This window comes from Scyliorhinus canicula, chromosome 14 (assembly GCF_902713615.1).
Source record: "Scyliorhinus canicula chromosome 14, sScyCan1.1, whole genome shotgun sequence".
NCBI classification, from domain to species: Eukaryota; Metazoa; Chordata; class Chondrichthyes; order Carcharhiniformes; family Scyliorhinidae; genus Scyliorhinus; species Scyliorhinus canicula.
The window spans coordinates 143,483,636-143,502,683 of NC_052159.1; the positions used below are offsets into that span (position 1 = coordinate 143,483,636).

The 19,048-nt window shown below is 46.4% G+C and overlaps 1 protein-coding gene across 6 annotated transcripts in view; it reads right to left on the bottom strand.

Annotated features, from left to right (window-relative positions):
- scel (sciellin) overlaps positions 1 to 18,662 on the bottom strand; it is an 82,529-nt gene extending 63,867 nt beyond the window's left edge. For 3 of the 6 annotated variants that reach the window (XM_038817977.1, XM_038817978.1, XM_038817974.1), the window contains exon 1: positions 18,468 to 18,662. The gene's annotated coding sequence lies outside the window, so the exon portion shown is untranslated. Of the gene's footprint in view, positions 1 to 11,339; positions 11,440 to 18,456 lie in introns of those variants that run through there. The other 3 variants (XM_038817975.1, XM_038817979.1, XM_038817976.1) reach the window with 3 other exon arrangements.
- Positions 18,663 to 19,048: the final 386 nt, after the last annotated feature.

Genomic DNA, 19,048 nt, shown 5'->3' on the forward strand with positions numbered 1-19,048 from the left:
TGAAGTGCTTTGTTCGTCATCTGTTCAACTCATTAATTACAGGATACAGTTTCGAGGAACAATATTAGTACAAATCAAATGGACAATGACAGCATTGACATCGCAGAGAAAAAAAAATGAAAAGCATGAAACAGCTACAGAGATTGGGTGTTATCTTTGAGAGAGAAGACTTGCACATCAGACAATCTATCTGCAAATTTGAGGGAACGCATTCCTAAATATGGAATCACGATTCAGATGTTGGATTAATTTGGGCTTAGAGCTCGTTAAGGGTTGCTGAAGGGAAGTCTGACTCAATGAAGCTCACACCTGTACTTTGAAAAGCCGCCTTCTTCTCCACAACCTACTTTGGGTAACGTCCTACAGCAAGAACACTTCAGCATCGGCGGTTATATTTATCGGTTGTGGCACAGTGGTTAGCATTGCTGCCTATGGCGCTGAGGACCCGGGTTCGAATCCCGGCCCTGGGTCACTGTCTATGTGGAGTTTGCACATTCTCCCCGTGTTTGCGTGGGTTTCACCCCCACAACCCAAAGATGTGCAGAGTAGGCGGATTGGCCACGCTAAATTGCCCCTTAATTGGAAAAAATAATTGGGTACTCTAAATTTATATTTTAAAAATTAAAAATATTTATCGGTTGTACCTTTGTGAACATGTAATCAGCTTTTCTCTCAACATCACGATTTCCTTTATAAGAAACTTCAGGCAGTACACAAGGCTTTTGGAAAAAAAGCACAATGGTTCTTTGAGTCAAAACTGAATATGACTCTAAATGGCGCAGACAGGTAGCTGCTTCTAATGGCCAGCTGTGTGCCAGAGATGTTAGCACTGATTGTTACTACTTCCAGATTAACAACTGTGCGTTGTCCAAACGGTTGAGGCCATTCAATTTATGCATTGTCTGAGCTTTCTGGGGGCAACACTGTGCACGTTGAGGGAACGTTAGCAGGTGTATTGTCTGAATTATAAGAAGTGTCAGCATTTTGAGTTGTCTGAACTTTGGGCTATTTTATGTGAACCTTGCAGGAGTTACCTGAAGTGTAACTATATACTGGCAACTCTCTCTGTGTATCGGATTACAGGAAGAATGTCAGGTGACTGCTGTTCAATTTCCAGTACTGCCTGTATAACTTTCGAGTGCAATACTCTAATGTTATCCATGTAGTCACCCTTTATATGCCATAAAGAAACTGTTGTGTTTTGCTACAGACTTAATTCTGAACACAAACAAAAGCACATGTTCCTGCAAAACTCTTCACACGTTTCTCGACGGCGTCAACATGGCTTCACGATCAGCGATTCTGACCCCTACAGGGGGCCAGCAGCCACGCCGCTCCAGCTGCTGATCACCGGCGTCAGATGGATGCTGCGGGCCTGCGCATACACAGTGGGGCCGGCGCCAACGCGCGCATGAACAGTGGGACCAGCGCGATTGCACGCTTGCGCAGTGGCTCCCTTCTCTGCGCAGGCCCCGACGCAACATGGCATAGGGCTACAGAGGCCAGCGCAGACCAAAAGAGGCCCTCAGCCCAAGAGGCCGGCCTGCCGATCGGTAGGCCCTGATCGCGGGTCAGGCCACAGCGGAGGCCTCCCCCCCTACCGCCCCTGGATCCATTCACACTGAGGTCCCGCCGGGTAAGACCAGGTATGAACGGCACCAGCGGGGCTCGGGTTTTTTTGTACGGCTACTCGGCCCATCCCGGGCCGAGAATTGCTGGGGAGGGGCGCCATAGAGCGGCCCCTGACCGGCACCGTGCCGACCACACCAGCGCCAATTGCGCCGATTCTCCGCTCTCCAGAGAATCAGCGGACTGGTGTCGGGTCGGCGTCGGGCGATTCGCGCCCGTCCCGGCAATTCTCCGGCCCGGCCTGGGCTGAGAGAAAATGTCCCACATACTTTCTGTTCCCCGGAGACCCTGGGTGGGATTCTCCATTCCTGCGGCTAAGTGCCTGCTCGAACAGATAATCCGTGAGTCTACGGGAAAAAAATTGGCGCACACCCCTCACCAATTCCGGTACCAGTGAGGGGCTAGCACCAGCGCCGACCAAAACCCCACATCCCATGCCAAAAACAGCCAGAGAATGGCCAGGTCCCAGGCCACGCAGGTGTACGGCTGCCGACCTGCAGTGGCCGTATCGTACAACATGGCGCTGGCCGTGCGCGGTCGCACAACCCACCCCCTGGACAAACCACCACCAGTCCCCCCCAGCCCTTACGGAAGCCCCCCAGCCAGCAGCACGGATCCCGGCTGTGTGTGGCGGCGCTGGACACAGTCCGCAGCCGCCACGCCGGGTTCATGATTTGTGTGAGGACACGTGTCCCGCGCCGTCGGAAAGTCTGCCCATCGGGAGCGTAACATCGCGAGTGGGCCGGCCGGATGAGGCGCCAACGGCATTCCGACTGCAAGTGGCGCGCATAACAATCACATTCTCCGCCCGATCGCCGATTAAGATTTTGGGGTTGGGCAACGGAGAATCCCACCCCCAATCACTTAAAAATGACAAATTTCTCATACATGTGATCATGGCTGTTTTGTATTATAGGGCGGGATTCTCTGGCCCTGTACACCAGGCAACTGCAGAGTCCCACCCGAGATCAATGGATTGTTCCATTGTCGGGCTCTTGCCCGTGGGGTTCTTGCGGCGGGCGGGGTGGAAGAATGCTGCACTTTCAAATTCAGTTGAGCAGGTTTAGGCAGAGTGGGGCATGCCCCATGAGAGTAAGGTGCTGAGCTCTCCTACCGCGGTCAAGCAATTAAATGTTTTCTGCCATCAGCCATGTAAGAAAGTTGAAGAAACTTCAGGTTGAATTATCTGAAACGCCGGATTCCCTGCCCCACCCCTGCCGAGCGGAAAGCCCAATGAGGAGATGACTGGCTGCCCTGCAATTGCTTCACAGTCATCTTCTGTGTCAAGATTTGAGGCAGGGCTTCCATCTTTCTGGATCAGGGAGTCCCACCTCAGGTAACTGCCGGTCAATCTGAAGCTCGCCAACACCTCAGAGTAGTCTTGGATTGAGATTTGGGTCAGTGTTTGGTGTTCTTGTCACTGGTCAAGCTGGCAAGCTCCTATGAGTGGGGTGGGGATCTGGGGCTTGAGAGGCCATGGGGTGGGGCGGGGGAATGGGCAGGAATAACACTGGGAGAGGGGGGGGAACCCCAATTGGCCCGGGGGACTCATTAAGGAGGAAGCCCACCTCTGCCCATCACCAACCAGTTTGGAGTGGGTCCCTCCCACCACTTGGCCATTGGTGGACAGGCCACCCAAAGCCACCCCTGCTGCTGGAATGATTGTGGTGGAGGGAGGGCTGAGTGAGTAGGCAGTGGGCAGGCTATCCACTAGATTAATAACGCCCCCCACCGACAAGCCAGCGAGGGAGTGCAAAATCCAGCCCTCTTAATACAGAGGGTATCCACTTGGTTTATCGGCATGATGGACATACCCCATTTAGCTCTGGGCACTCTTGTGCCTTTTGGATGGCACTGTGGGTCCAGGGCACCAGTGGTCGGGTTTTGCTGTGTCGCTTGTGACCGACTGTTGCTCAGCAGTTGCATATGTTAATCCAACATTCTGACCTGGTATATTCTGCAATGTCAGAGGGGGAACCCTCCGAGTGTCAGGAAAAAGTCCACACGAGACTGGGAGGATGGCAAATAGAATCATCCGATAATAATAAGGGGTCATTTTAAAGTTACAACCAGCACCGCATGTCAAAATCAAATAAACCCCCTCCCATCGCCACATGACTGGAGAGGTTAGCATTGGGAGATCTACTCCGGCAGCTCAACCTGGCAGGATCTTCCCGTCCAGCTGACAGTGAGCCCCTGGTGTGGATTTCCTGGTGGCGTGGGGTGGATTCAATGGGAAATCCCATTGACAACAGCAGGACCAGAAGATCCAGCCACTGGCCAATGCCGGGGCGCCTCCCATCGCCAAGAAACACACCGCCAGGAGTCCAGGAATCTCGCCCATCATCGTTTGGACAGTTTAGCTGCTGAATTTGGAACAACTCCAGTGGCTCCTTCTTTTAACCTTTAAATATCTTGAATAAGTTTGCAACCTTCGTCTCAGCCATGGTTCGACTGGTGGAATTCACACTTCTGAGTCAGGAGGCTGTGGGTTCAAGTCTGACTCCAAGGGGTACTGAGGACAAAAATCCAGGCTGACACTCCGGTTCAGTCCAGTGCTGCACTGTCGGAAGCAGCATCTTTCAAAAACTGAGGCTCCTCGGGAGGAGGTGAAAGAAAACCCATGACATCTCTCTGAAGAAGGACAGGGGAGTTGTTCCTACTGCCCTAGCCATTATTTTCCTCTTCATGATGATCATTATAAACAGAGTATTATCATGATCACATTGCTGTTTGTGGGAGCTTGCTATGTATAATTTGACTGCTACACTCCTTCATTAGCTCTGAAGCACTTTGGTGCTTTGGGAAGTTGTGAGACGTGTGATATAAATATAACTATTTCCCTGCCTCGATTCTCTATTAAGTCATCCTTCTTGTGAATAGACTAATATGAGTCAGAGTAGTATTTTAATACGGAAATTCCCAGAAGAAGAATAGATAAGGTAATTTATTCCACTGTATTTTGAAGACAATTAATAAAATATTAATAAGTTCTCATAACAGATGTAAGATGCTAAAAAAATATATTTCTGACTGTGGTATTGGACAAAGCAGTTGGACACTGATGAACTGATGGTCAGTAGAAACAATGCACATTTGTAACAAGTTTTCACATAACAAGCTGTCACCCACAACACAAAATTTGTGGTTGACATTTCGAAATGCAAACGTTTCTATCTTTTTTTCATCTGCCCTTTATACTCCTCTTTGTGGAGCAGGCTCAAGGGCAGGAGGATGAATCAGCTACGAGGGAGTGGTTCATTTGTTTTACAAACGGGATGGTTTACATTAAAAAATGGTTCACTCATAGAATCACAGAAGCATAGAATTTACAGTGCAGAAGGAGGCCATTCGGCCCATCGAGTCTGCATCAGCCCTTGTAAAGAGCAGCCTACTTAAGCCCACACCTCCACCCTATCCCAGTAACCGCACCGAACATTTTTGGACGCCAAGGGCAATTTAGCATGGCCAATCCACCTAACCTGCAAATATTTAGACTGTGGGAGGAAACCGGAACACCCAGAGGAAACCCACGCAGACACAGGGAGAATGTGCATACTCTTTTTTTAATATAAATTTAGAGTATCCAATTACTTTTTTTCCAATGAAGTGTCCCTTAGGGTAGGATAACTCCCATCCTTAACCAGCCTGACCTCTATGAGGCTGCCACGCCACACCAACATAGTTGACTGTTAATTGTCCTCTAAAATGGTCGAGCTAGCTACTCAGTCATATCAAGTCACTAGAAAAGAGAATGAGAATAGAAATGGACAGATCACTTGGCTACTACATAGATATCGAACTAGGGCGCAATAACAGTACATTCAGCCGAGATGCTCTCGCAAAATCCTCGTCACTAACATCTAATTTTAGCTCCAGAGTTGAGAGGCCCCATCGAAAGCTCCTCCATCAATCACCTGACATCGGAATCAGTCAGTGTCTCAGACTCTTCTATCGCCATCACTGGATGTATTTTGACACACCGACAGGGCTAATAGTAGGAACTTAGTGGTGTACAGTCTGGTGGTAGTCCTCATCACTGGCTTGGAATCTCGGGAAAGCTTGTGGCTTTGGAGACATCAGCATTCAAGGGTTTACCACTGTTCAATTACTGAACTGGAAATCCATTTAAATGCGTGGGATATTGTGGCGGATCAGTGACTCACTCCTTCACTGTCAATAACTCGTCTCCTGGCTTTACAAAGCCTCTTCACTAACCATGGGGCACAGGTCACGGGTGTAAAAGATATTGACAAAGTGGACATAGAGGGGATGCTTCCTTTCATGGGGCAATCTAGATCGAGAGGTCATAGTTTTAAGATAAAATAGAGATGAGGAGAAAGTATTTCTCAAAGGAGGAAGGCAGTGGTATTGTCCCTGGAGTAGTAATCCAGAGACCCAGAGTCATGGTCTAGGGACCCAGGTTCGAATCCCGTCATGGCAGATGGTGACAGTTGAATTCAATAAAAATCTGGAATTAAAAGTCAAATGCTGACCATGAAACCATTGCCGATTGTCGTAAAAACCCATCTGGTTCACTACTGTCCTTTAGAGAAGGAAATCTGTTGTCCTTACCTGGTCTGGCCTACATGTGAGTCCATATCCACAGCAATGTAGTTGACTCTTAAATGCTCTCAGGGATGGGCAATAAATGCTGACCCAGCCAGCAACGCCCACATCCCATGAATGAATGAGAAAAATCTGGGGAATTCACTACTCCACAGGGCGGTGGACGTCGGGATATTGAGTGAATTTAAGGAGTGAATAAATTTTAATTAGTAATTGGCTGAAGAATTATGGAGAACGGGCATGAAAATAGAGTTGAGGCTGAGATCAGCCATGTTCGTATTGAATGGCGGAGCAGAGTTGAGGGACTGAATTGTGCACTCCTGCTCCTAGTTCTTATGTTCTTATGTAATAGAGTACACACATTTTTCTGGATAGGTGCAGCTCCAGCAATACTCAAGAAGCTCAATAACATCCAGAACAAAGCAGTCCACTTGATTGACACCCCATACATTGACTTTACAGCCATTCCCTCCAGTATCGACAAACAATGGCTGCAGTGTGTACTAGCCACAGGATGCTCTGCAGAAATTTGCCAATGCTTCTTCAGCAGCACATCCCAAGACAACGACCTCCACCACTTTGGAAAGTCAGGGACAGAAAGTGCATGGGAACACCAGCAACCCCAATTTCTACAAGTCATGCACTCTTCTGACTCGGACACTTATTATCGGTCCTCGACTGTCAAACTAAATGAAACTCCTGCAAAACCCTCCCTAACAATATCCCTCCACCACAAGGACAGACTGTAAATGTACATGAGGAAGCCCACCACCATCTATTCCAGGGCAACCAAGGATGGGCAAAAATAAGCCTTGCCAGCAATAGCCTGACCCCGAGGCTGAATTTGCTCTGTTTCAGTATTGAGATGTGTCATGTAGGCTGCCATCAAACAGCAATAAGGGATTCTGTTGGGATGGGTAGCTGAATTAAAAAATATATAATGAACAGGGGCTGGTTTAGCTCACTCAGCTAAATCGCTGGCTTTTAAAGCAGACCAAGCAGGCCAGCAGTACGGTTCGATCCCCGGACAGGTGCCGTAATGTGGCGACTAGGGGCTTTTCACAGTAACTTCATTGAAGCCTACTCGTGACAATAAGCAATTTTCATTTCATTTCATTAGTTCCTCATTATAGCACATGATTGTTTTATGCTGCAGTCCATGCAAGCAGCGCTCACTTAATCACTATTCAGTTTTAGACAGAGCTATTGAGAAACATAGAAGTTAAAGAAATCAAGTAAAAGAGCAGGAATGGTTTTCACTGGCTGGTGTGAGTGAAGTGTGGCTTTTTGCTATGTTTAACTATTTGGAGTAATTGCAATTTCTATCAATGGAGAAAAGCAGGTGGAATACGACATGGGCTGCCGGCTCATCATTGCCTATTTTGCTGTGCCACTGAAGATCAATTTCACTTTCCATTGTGAGGAGGTTATCTGCGGCTAAAGGAGTACTTTTGTTACTTAGTCGTTCAGATGCTGTTGACCTTAAATAGCGGAAGATTTGTCATTTGTGTGGATGAGGAAGACTGGATCATTTATGACGGGGGTGAACATTGTCTCGCCGTTAATGCAAAAGGGGCCACGGCGCGTGGCCAATAAATACAGAAAGTGCTGGAAATACCCCAGCATCTGGGGAGAGAGAAACGGAGCTAGCATTTTGAACTGGATGGGTTCTGAAGAAGCACGATATTTAACTAGAAACGTGAACTCTGCTTCGCTCTCCACAGATGCCGCCGGGTCTGCTGGGTTTTTCCAGAACTTTTTATTTCTGTTTCCAATTTCCAACGTCCGCTGTATTCTGCTTTTATTATAATGCGTGGGCAACCCGTTTTATACTTTATTTTCGCCTTTCATTCTTCTCCATATCCAGCCAGTGGACAGGAAACCCCAGGGTAAAAAGGGCTGCCGAGTCACTATCGCTCATTTTGTGCGATTGTCCAAGGTCAACCTCACGAGCCAATTATTTTTGTTCCCAGCAGTTGCTCTTTGTGTAATCCCATGAAACAACGTGAAAAGACTTGAGTCACATCATTAGCTGGCAGTGTCTAAACCGGTTTAGTGCAGTGATTCAGATTCTAATTCCGTGCAACTGGTTAAGGAAGGAGTTTCGAGGTGGAGGTTATAAATTGTATCTTTCCACCTGCACCTATCTACAGTGACATTCCAATGCTCAAGGAAATTGGCAGACAATCAAACAGCCTGGCCTCACCAATCCTCTCCCTCCTTACAACACATTTTGGGAGGTAAGCTAAATCCAGCAATTGCATCTGCCCTGGTTCTTTTCCTCCGTGAATGTATGAATATTTCTTGCCGGTTTTGAGATTTGTTCCACTTTGGTTCTGCCACTGTTCCCATTCTTTTCAAGGTTTACTCTTGCTGCTACGGTAGCATTGTGGATAGCACAATCGCTTCACAGCTCCAGGGTCCCAGGTTCGATTCCGGCTTGGGTCACTGTCTGTGCAGAGTCTGCACATCCTCCCCGTGTCTGCGTGGGTTTCCTCCGGGTGCTCCGGTTTCCTCCCACAGTCCAAAGATGTGCAGGTTAGGTGGATTGGCCATGATAAATTGCCCTTAGTGTCCAAAATTGCCCTTAGTGTTGGGTGGGGTTACTGGGTTATGGGGATAGGGTGGAATTGTTGACCTTGGGTAGGGTGCTCTTTCCAAGAGCTGGTGCAGACTCGATGGGCTGAATGGCCTCCTTCTGCACTGTAAATTCTATGATAGCTATTTCCTCGTAATCCTCCTTTGCTTGCTACGAGTCAAATGCAAATCTAATTGATGTTATCATCCCCAACACCCCCCACCACCCCAGCAATCTTAATGACAGATTCCATATCTTCAAACACTTCTTTGATCATTGCTTCTGCAGAGACATTGAAGAGGACTGGTGATAAATAACACATTTGTCAAGCTCCTTTTCCAATTAGAAATTCCAGGAAACATTCATATATTCATAGAGGAAAAAAACCAAGAACAGAATTCAAGTATTTGAGAAGATGGAAGCTGCAACAAAGAGCAGGGATCGCAGCGGGAAATACCGTGTTTGTTAAGAGGAGGCAGTTGCTCATCAGAAAGTTGAATGAACTCAAGAGGTGACTTGTAAAGAGAGTCGACATGGAGTGTTGTTTTGTGTGGGTGTGAGACTTGAACCTTACAGAAAGAGAAGCCCAACTTGCGAAATAGCTCTGAAATGTGGGCTTGGAGGAGAATGAAGAAGGATATGAGCAGAAAAAAGGTAACAAATGATGAGGTGCAATGAGAGTAAAGAGAACAGATCTGATGAATGTAATCAGCCAAAAGCAGAGAGACTGGACGAGAGACTCCCAGGCATCGCGGGAGGACACAGATCAGTAAGAAACATCGTGGAAGGAAGATTTCAAGGGAAACAAGGAAGAGAAAGTTGCGGGATTGAAAGCCGTAGTGAGTTATTCAAATCAATATGACTGGCACAGGATAGAGAGACACGGAAAGACTACTCTGAGCCAAGGACCTCCAGGCAGAGCACACATGATGATGATGGTGACATTTTTGGATAGGCCAAATCTTCCTGAAGAAAATAACATTGAGTTCATGGCATATGTCATTATTGACGCATAAAGCTGTCAGCAAGTTTCAGTGAAAATAGATATTCCATAAATTACAATCCTCTCAAATTGTCTGGTCAATTTATGCCAATCGATTATTTGCTTCACACAAATGGTGTCTCCCCCAGAGAACGTGCTACACTTGTACTTTAACTGCCCATTAAACATGCCACAGTAGGTTACGGCCCATCATTAACAACGTGAGTACCTTCGAGCAACTTGATCACTGTTACTAAAATATTGCAATCAATCTCTCCAATCCAGAAAGAGAACAATTTTAACTTTATTCCCCCTCCTGCAAATCCTCTTGAGATTTTTACAAAATTCAATATTTGAATTGTTTACATTTCATCTTACTTTTTCTTTCTAATTCATTTTTCTCTCTTTCCTAATCTGATCTTTCTTTCACTCACGTTATATCTCCTTGTAAACCTTGTTTGATAATAGTTCACCTCTATTTCCATCTCTGCCATTCCTATTTATTTCTGAATCCTTAAACCACATTAGTAAGGGAATAGACTGTCGATCTCTTGTGTGCCAAGGTTCCAGGTTCTCCATTGCCATCATGGTATCATTGTTCACTCGCACTTCCAAACGATTACACTGCAAATAAACCTCAAGGTTATTGTTCGAGAGTTCAAATACCACTGTGGCCTTGCCCCTCCCTATTTCTGTAATCTCCTCAAACCCCATAACCCTCCAAGATATCTGCGCTCCTCTAATGCGGATACCTTGTGCATCCCCAATTATAACTGTTCCATTGTTGGTAGTCATGCCTCTGTTGCCTAGGCCCAAAGCTCTGGAATTCTCACCCTTGACCTCTCTGCCTCCCTACCTCGCTTTCCTGCTTAAATCCTTAAAACCTACCTCTTTGGCCTAGCTTCAGGTCATATGACCTAATGGGCGGGATTCTCCAGCCACGCCAACCTGGCGACCGGAGAATGTCACCCTGGGCAGGATGCCACCATGGTGGCCTGGCCCGCAATTGGGACCTACTGATCCACGGGCGGGCCTGTGCCGTGGGGGCATTCTTTCCCTCCGCGCCGGCTGCTGTAACGGTCCGCCATGGCCGGCGAGGAGAAGAACCCCCTGAGCATGCGCTGGGATCGCATATGCTGGGGGCCAGCACACACAAACTTACCTTTGCTATATTACAAAACTATTGGCCAATTCACCCCCCAACTTTAGATTAAAAGTGGCTTTTTTTCTGTCATCTCCGAAGCTAGGGAAAGACGTAGATTTTTAAGACGTAATTACTTATCATGAAAAAAAATTTAATTCCCTGAGCTTTTAGCTTCTGCATTATACAGAAGAATTGCACTTTCAAAGACTCCAAGTAGCTTATTTTCCATTAATCTGAAAAGTGGAATCAAAAGCGTAGACAGGGCTTCCAACACAAGGAGCAGAGGCGCACAAAAACAATGAAAACAGACAAGTTATTCTGCGCAGAGGAGAGGAGTCACACCTCAAACCCCGAGGAACAGCGGGAAAGGGTCATTAGTTAATATGCTGATGCTTAAACACGCATTTAAGTCTCATTGATCTGCTCATATATCTTACTTTGTGTTCAGGTCTGGTTTCACCAGAAACTCCTTCCAGCTCGTGACATCAAATTGAGAGAGTGTACCTACGTCCAATTGATGTGAGTAACTCTGCAGTAAATGATTGGGTTGGGAGAGGTTACTTATTTAAAATGAACATTTAAAACAGGGAGTTTGTGTGTGTGTGTGTGTGTGTGTGTGTGCGTATTTGCAAATGATCAAAACTGGTTGTGCAAGTTTTGGGTGGGGTTGTATGCACACTGGAATGACACGAATGGGTACACCTATCTATAGTATCCTGCTCTAATAACCGATACACTCCTTTCATTAAATCTAATCAACTTGGTGATTTTTATTATTATCCTGTTATTAAATTCTGTTAGGTTTATTCTTAACTTGGATCAAGGGAAGTTGTGCTTCTTTTGGGTTAACCAAATAAACTAGATCAACCAATTGAGGGTAAATTAAAAGGCAACCCCATAAAGGAAACTGCATCGCAGTAAATAGAGGGGTGAATTCTCCGCTGGAGGGATTCTCCGTTCTGCCGGCAGCGTTCCCCCACCCGTGGGTTTCCCAGCGGCGTGGGTGACCACAATAGGAAATTACATTGGCCGGTAGCGGGAAGGGAGATTCCAGCTGCCAGCGACAATGCTCCACTGAGGAACACGCAGCAGGGGAGGAAGATAATTCACCACAGAATCTCAAAGAGAACTTAAAGCCTCAAACTAAAATGTGCCCGAAGGGGTCGATGAAAACCCCAGTGCCCGCAGTGCTTGCTGGGCACGGAAGGCCGCGATTGTGCTGGCGGACACCATGTTCTCCCTTTCCAGACACGCCTGGCAACAAGCGTAGTCAGAGAAAAGAGGCCAACAGTCAGGATGGGGCAGCACGGTGGCATAGTGGTTAGCACTGCTGTTTCAAAGCGCCAGAGACCCGCGTTCAATTCCTGCCTCGAATGACGGTCTGTGCGGAGTATGTATGTTCTCAGCATGTCTGTGTGCGTTTCCTCCGGGTGCGCCGGTTTCCTCCCACAGTCCAAAGATGTGCTGGTTAGGTGGATTGGCCATGCTAAATTGCCCGTAGTGTCCAAAGGTTAAGAGAGGTTACAGGGATAGGGTGGGGGAGTGGGCCTAGTTAGAGTGCTCTTTCAGAGGGTCGGTGTAGACTCGATGGGCCAAATGGCCTCTCTGCACTGCTGGAATTCTATGGATCATTGCCTGGACCTGTTTCTGGCCGGCTATGCGAGGCCCATGTGGAGGTCCTCCCCTTCCCCCCCCCCCCCCCCCCCCCTCCGCCAGAAGATCAGGAAATAAGTTGTATGTGTTTGCATGAATTCCAAAGCAACATTGGTTAATTAAAACTGCAAACTGACAGGGATTTGACTGAAATGCTTAATTATGCTGTGGAAGTCCATAATCAGCTGCATATTTCTAATTGCAGTAGATTTAAACTTTCCATATTCATTTTTTGAAAGGGTCAGGAATGATAGCATAGTGGTTATGTTATTGCAGGCGGGGAGCTCAAGCCTCAGCACGGCAGCTGGTGAATTCAAAATTAATTAAATGAATGTGAAGTATAGAGCTGGAATTAGTAAAGGAGATCATTAATTGTTGTAAAAACCTAGATGCTTCACTAAAGTGAAACCTGCCAGCCTCTCCGTGTTTCCCAGACCCACCACAATGTGGTTGACTTTTAACCGCCCTCTTTCGTGGTCATGCAAGCCACTCAGTCGTCAAAAGATGACTCACCACGGCCTTCACAAGGGCAATTCCCATTGGCAATAAATGCTGGCATCGCCTGTGATGCCCACGCCCATGAGTAATATTTTTAAATTGTACCGTTTTTTTCAGATGTGAACGATGCTAAGTTGAGGCCCTTTCTGCCATCTCAGGCAGATATGGAAGAATCCTATAGACATGGGCAACACCTATCTCTGATCAATCACAATGAAAATAGATCATTTGGTCATTTATCTCATTGCTGGCTTGTGATTGAATGTAAACAGCAACGACGGAAGTGACGCACATTCACAAGTCTTCATTCTTTGCGAATATGAAGTGATAAAAAACTCTGTGTACATGTACGTTCTTTTTTGTTCAGAGATATCTGCATGAGATATACAGAATACTTTCTTATATTGAACACTCAGCGCTAGAATCAATTGCCCATACAGTATATGTGCAGAGAATTGTATCGGGTACACTGCATTCGGTTCAACCAGCCCAACCAGCTCTTATGCCTCATTTGAGCCAAATCTATGTGGCGAGTAAACTATTCTACTCTTTCCCAGTCAAAGCTTGCAGATTTCAAATCTAGGTCAACACTCCCTGTGCCAGTGTTTCTTCCACATCAACATGTTTATTGCATCTCAGCACAAGGCTGCAACTTGACACCGTGTGGCAAACAGTGAGCAGGATCTAGGTGTAAGTCTACAGCAAAACTAGCCAACTGGCATAGGACTATTGTAGCCAGCATGAGAAAGGAAACAGGTTTCCAATTAATCTGACTAGTTTCATATCTAAATACCGCACGTAATATTGTCCTCTATTCTCCACATCATCTTTCTCCATCAATCTATCTGTCATTCATTTTCCATTACACCAAGAGTCTCGTCTACCAACAGCAGAATAAAAAGGCCTTTCAGTCTTTTACAAGTATGCACATCATGCTTAGAATTTCGACTGGATGCTTACAATTGAGAGAGAAAGTGCCTGGTGCCCCTTAGGATTTTTGTTTCCTTTATTCTTTCATGAGATGCAAACATCGCTGACTGGCTGGACCAGCATTTATTGCCCCCTAATTGTCCATGTAGACCAGACCAGGTAAGGTTGGCAGATTTCCTCCCCTCAAGGAACCAGACAATCGGACTTTAAATTCCAGATTTGTTTTTTATTGAATTCAAATTTCACCATCTGCTGCGCTGGGATTCGAACTCAAGCCTCCAGAGCATTACTTTGGGTCCCTGGCTTGCTAGTCCAGCCTAATACCACCACACTACTGCCTCCCCACTAACAACAGGACTAACATCAGGCATCCAGTGAGATGGAACTCCTCCATCACAGTGGTAGCCCGCACGAGATAACACATTTTTATTTCTCCCACCACTCCCTCTGATTGAGATTTCCTATTAGACGCCCCTTTCATAGAATTTACAGTGCAGAAGGAGACCATTCGGCCCATCGAGTCTGCACCGGCACTTGGAAAGAGCACCCTACCCAAGCCCACAACCCCACCCTATCCCCATAACCCAGTAACCCCACCCAACACTAAGGGCAATTTTGGACATTAAGGGCAATTTTAGCATGGCCAATCCACCTAACCTACACGTCTTTGGACTGTGGGAGGAAACCGGAGCACCCGGAGGAAACCCACGGACACACGGGGAGGATGTGCAGACTCCGCACAGACAGTGACCCAAGCCAGGAATCAAACCTGGGACCCTGGAGCTGTGAAGCAATTGTGCTAACCACAATGCTACCGTGCTGCCCTATGGCACTCTGTGGGTTACCTATTCACAGTCAAGTAGCTACATTGGCTAATTCCCTTTTCACTCAAGCCTGGAGTCTACACTGTCACAAGTGACTGGAACTGATTCTACCTACGAGTTTTGTTTGCTGAGGTTCATGGAGATTCTTCTTCAATAGAGTCTGTAAATGGAATTTGTTGACTCTGAAATGCACTATCTGTCTCGGAGTACAATCAGCTGCAAGTCTCGGCCTGCCTCCAACTCAATAACTAGCACAATGGCATCAATAAAGGGGAATTTGCTATTAAATAGCACCTAGTTCACAACCACAGAATATCCCAAAGCATATTGCAGCCAGTGAGACATTTTTGGAATGTGGTCACGGTTATTATGTAGGGAGAATGGCAGTAAGTTTACATGCAGCAAGCTCCCAGAAAGAGCAGTGTGATAATGACTTAGTTTTGCGATGTTGATTGTGGAATAAATATTAGCCAAGAGACCAGGAGTAACTCACCCGCTCATCCCCAAGTAGTCCAAGGGATCTTTTACATCCACCTGACATTGCGGATTGGGAGCTCGGTTTTAATGTGCCATCCAAAATACAACACCCCATTGGCGTGCCAATTTTGATCTGCATGCTTAAGTCGCGGAGTGGAACTTGAACCCACACCCATCTGGATTCAAAAGCGAGGGAGCCACCCAGTGAGCTGCAGCATATCGACAGGCTCCAGGCACCAACTCACGGAACCAACTACAGCTGTCCATTTTATTTTACATTCATTACACGGAGGAATGAAAATACTCCACTCTTCCAAAGCATTTCTTCTGGAATAGGTAAACCAAACTAATTTTCAATTTAGTTTCACGCCACATCTGATTTACAGTGATACCCCCGTGGTATTTTATCTGAACTGTAAAAAAAAAGGATATGGAACCCTTGTCTGGAGTTAGCTGCAAAATACCATTTCAATTTTTTTTAAAGTTTTTATAAATTGCAGCTTGCATCATTTATTGTGAAAAATATGAATCACTTTCTCAGCTCCTTAATCCCAGAGATCCCAGACCTGCAACTTACTCCTTCAGTCTACAGGAGCAAGTCGTGAAGTGAACTTACGGTCAAGACTGGAGACTGTTTCAGGAGCAAAGGTATTTGTATGGTTCGTATGGGTCTTCCTCTCTGGGCTCCATGTGAAAAAGTTTCCTTATCTAAGCCTCTTCCATGAGGACCTGGAACATGAGCTCTGGACTTGGCCATCTGCAACATCAAGGTGGCTGACACACCACACGCTGTCCTGCACATAGGTCCTCTGGTGAAGGTAATTGTCCAATATATAACTGACAAGGTGACTCTGAGGCTTGGAACCCAGCTGCACATAGGAATCACTGGAGTTTTGGTGGCGCAAACCCATGCTCACATATCCAGAGTTTTGTACTTGATTAATGCTGAACTTGTGCATTTTGAACTGTTGCCAGCACCGTTTGGTATGTAGGGAGTTCATACTTTTGTTAGGATGAGCATGTTACTTGGAGGAAGTTCTCAGTATCTTCTATGCGTCTGACAAGGCTATCAACCCACGTTTGTCATGAGTGACCAGTTAGTGACTATCTTCCTGGGTAAACACAGTAAGAAGTCTCACCTGAGAAAGGAGCAGTGCTTCGAAAGCTAGTGATTTTAAACAAACCTGTTGGACTTTAACCTGCTGTTGGAAGACTTCTTACTGTGCTCACCCCAGTCCAACACCGGCATCTCCGCATCATTCCTGGGTAAAGGTATAAGTAGGATTTCTTTGGGATCAAGTTGGATCCAAGACCACATGATTTGTTATGGAAGATTACAACCAATTTGTTACTCAACGACACTCTCCATCAACCAATAGCCGAACGAGACAGGTAGGCAGCACTCCAACCTGCTTCTGTTGGTTGACCAGCTCAGTGATGTGATTTGGACGGGCAGACGTGTTACTGCAAGTAAAATTCTTCCCTTTCCGTTCCAACTATAACCCTGTCAGCTAACTCCAAAACAGATATGGTGGTCACGGATGGGCAATCAGGAAGAAATTTATCGGCAAGCTACGTGATTTTAGATGGTTAAACTCCAGTGTACCTTTGCTGCACGCTTGAGGTCCTTAAGGTTGATCTACTTGCAGCTGCGCCTAAAGTCTCTGGGCAAAGATAAGTGAGGCATGCCACTCACAAAGCAGGGCGTTCACGCCATATTGGGCAAACGAAAACACGACTTACTTGGAGTTTCGAGCAGATTGAGTTGGAGACTCTAACCGTGGTTATGACGAATGTCAGTGCATGTTAGACACCTGACTGCCCAAATCACTTCTGCCTAAGCTAATTTGTGCATGCCACCAAACCCGTGATTAATCAGCAGCAAATAAAAAACCTTCCTTCTCAAACACATTTACGTTTCTGCCTTATCAACCACAGACACATTTGAACGTAAAAAAATAGCTTTGTGGCCATTTCACAAGCACTGCTTTTATTTACCTGTTTCTCCAATTATTTCCTCCATTGCCCAACGTGATTAAGAATACACCAGGGTAAAAGCAGAGGCTTTCCATGTCACTTAATTGAAAGATAGTAACAGTAGGGGCTGGTTTAGCACACTGGGCTAAATAGCTGGCTTTTAATGCAGACCAAGCAGGCCAGCAGCATGATTCAATTCCCATACCAGCCTCCCTGAACAGGTGCCGGAATGTGGCGACTAGGGGCTTTTCACAGTTACTTCACTGAAGCCTACTTGTGACAATAAGCAATTTTCATTTAGAGCATAGAGCATAGAACAGTACAGCACAGAACAGACCCTTCGGCCCTCGATGTTGTGCCGAGCAATGATCACCCTGCTCAACCCCACGTATCCACCCTATACCCGTAACCCAACAACCCCCCCCCCCCCCCAACCTTACTTTTTAGGACACTACGGGCAATTTAGCATGGCCAATCCACCTAAACCGCACATCTTTGGACTGTGGGAGGAAACCGGAGCACCCGGAGGAAACCCACGCACACACGGGGAGGACGTGCAGACTCCACACAGACAGTGACCCAGCCGGGAATCGAACCTGGGACCCTGGAGCTGTGAAGCATTTATGCTAACCACCATGCTATCGTGCTGCCCCTAAAGCATTTACTGCTTCCCCTAGCTGCCCCTAGTAGCATTTCATTCATGCTACTTGACTGAACAAGCACCTCATCTTGGGGCTGCCCATACCAACATCAAATAAATTCTAATTACAAACATAAATCAAATATCATTCCCTTGTCGGGTCTACTGGCAATATCCGCACCAGATATCTGCTTTGCATGCAGGACTCTGGTCCTAGGAATTCCATAACTTTGTTCGTTTACACAGCTTTCAAGTTTATCGAAAGATTTATGACCTTTCCAATGTAATTTTAAGAAAGGGAAGCACCTTTTACAGCCAGCAGAGCAATAATCCATTCGCAGATGCTGGATCAATGTTGACAATGCCTACCAAATACAAAAGATAGTTTCCTCTGACAAATAATATTGGTACTTGAGCTATTCCAAAGGTGTCAAGGTTCTCTTTTGCCTCTTCCACGCTTAAAGCCAAGAGGGCAGAAATCAGCTGAACTTTGAGCAAATCTTACCACAACTATCAAAGTGGCAGGCTGATTACGAGAAATGCAAGCAATAATACCTCGTTCTCACCTGCCTGACGCCTGTTCGCCGAAGGAATTCCTCTGGAGTTTCTTCTCTGCTTTCAGTGTTAATTGCTGAATGCTCTTTGCTGCTGTCCGCCCCCCCGACAATGTGCTGACAAGAGGAATGGCGAAGCTAATGGCAGCAGAGCTTACTCCCAGCTTTTTTTGTTCCTGTATTGACAGGGTTCCACCCCGGTGGTACTGACTCACACTCTCACTCCCTCTGGGTGGAGAAAAGGGAGGGTACAGTGGAATCTCCGGCAAGCAGAAAGCACTTATTTAAAAAAAAAACTAGAGTGGCAGCTCGTAGAGTTTCCACATTCCACCACTCCCTCTCGGGTCAACTAAACTGCATTCCTTCCATATCAGTGCAGCTCCACCTGAGCAGATTTCACCACCCAAACATATTTGCAGTGTAGCTAACATATACACCTGTTGGCGAGCCACAATGAGAGTCAACCTGTTCCTGACAGAACCCCATTGCTACCCTTGAAAGGAAAAGGGAATAATGGATATCCAAGAATGATTGCAAATCAGAGACCAAAGGAGCTGCGAAACAGACACCTGCAACTTAAAATGAAAGTGCAA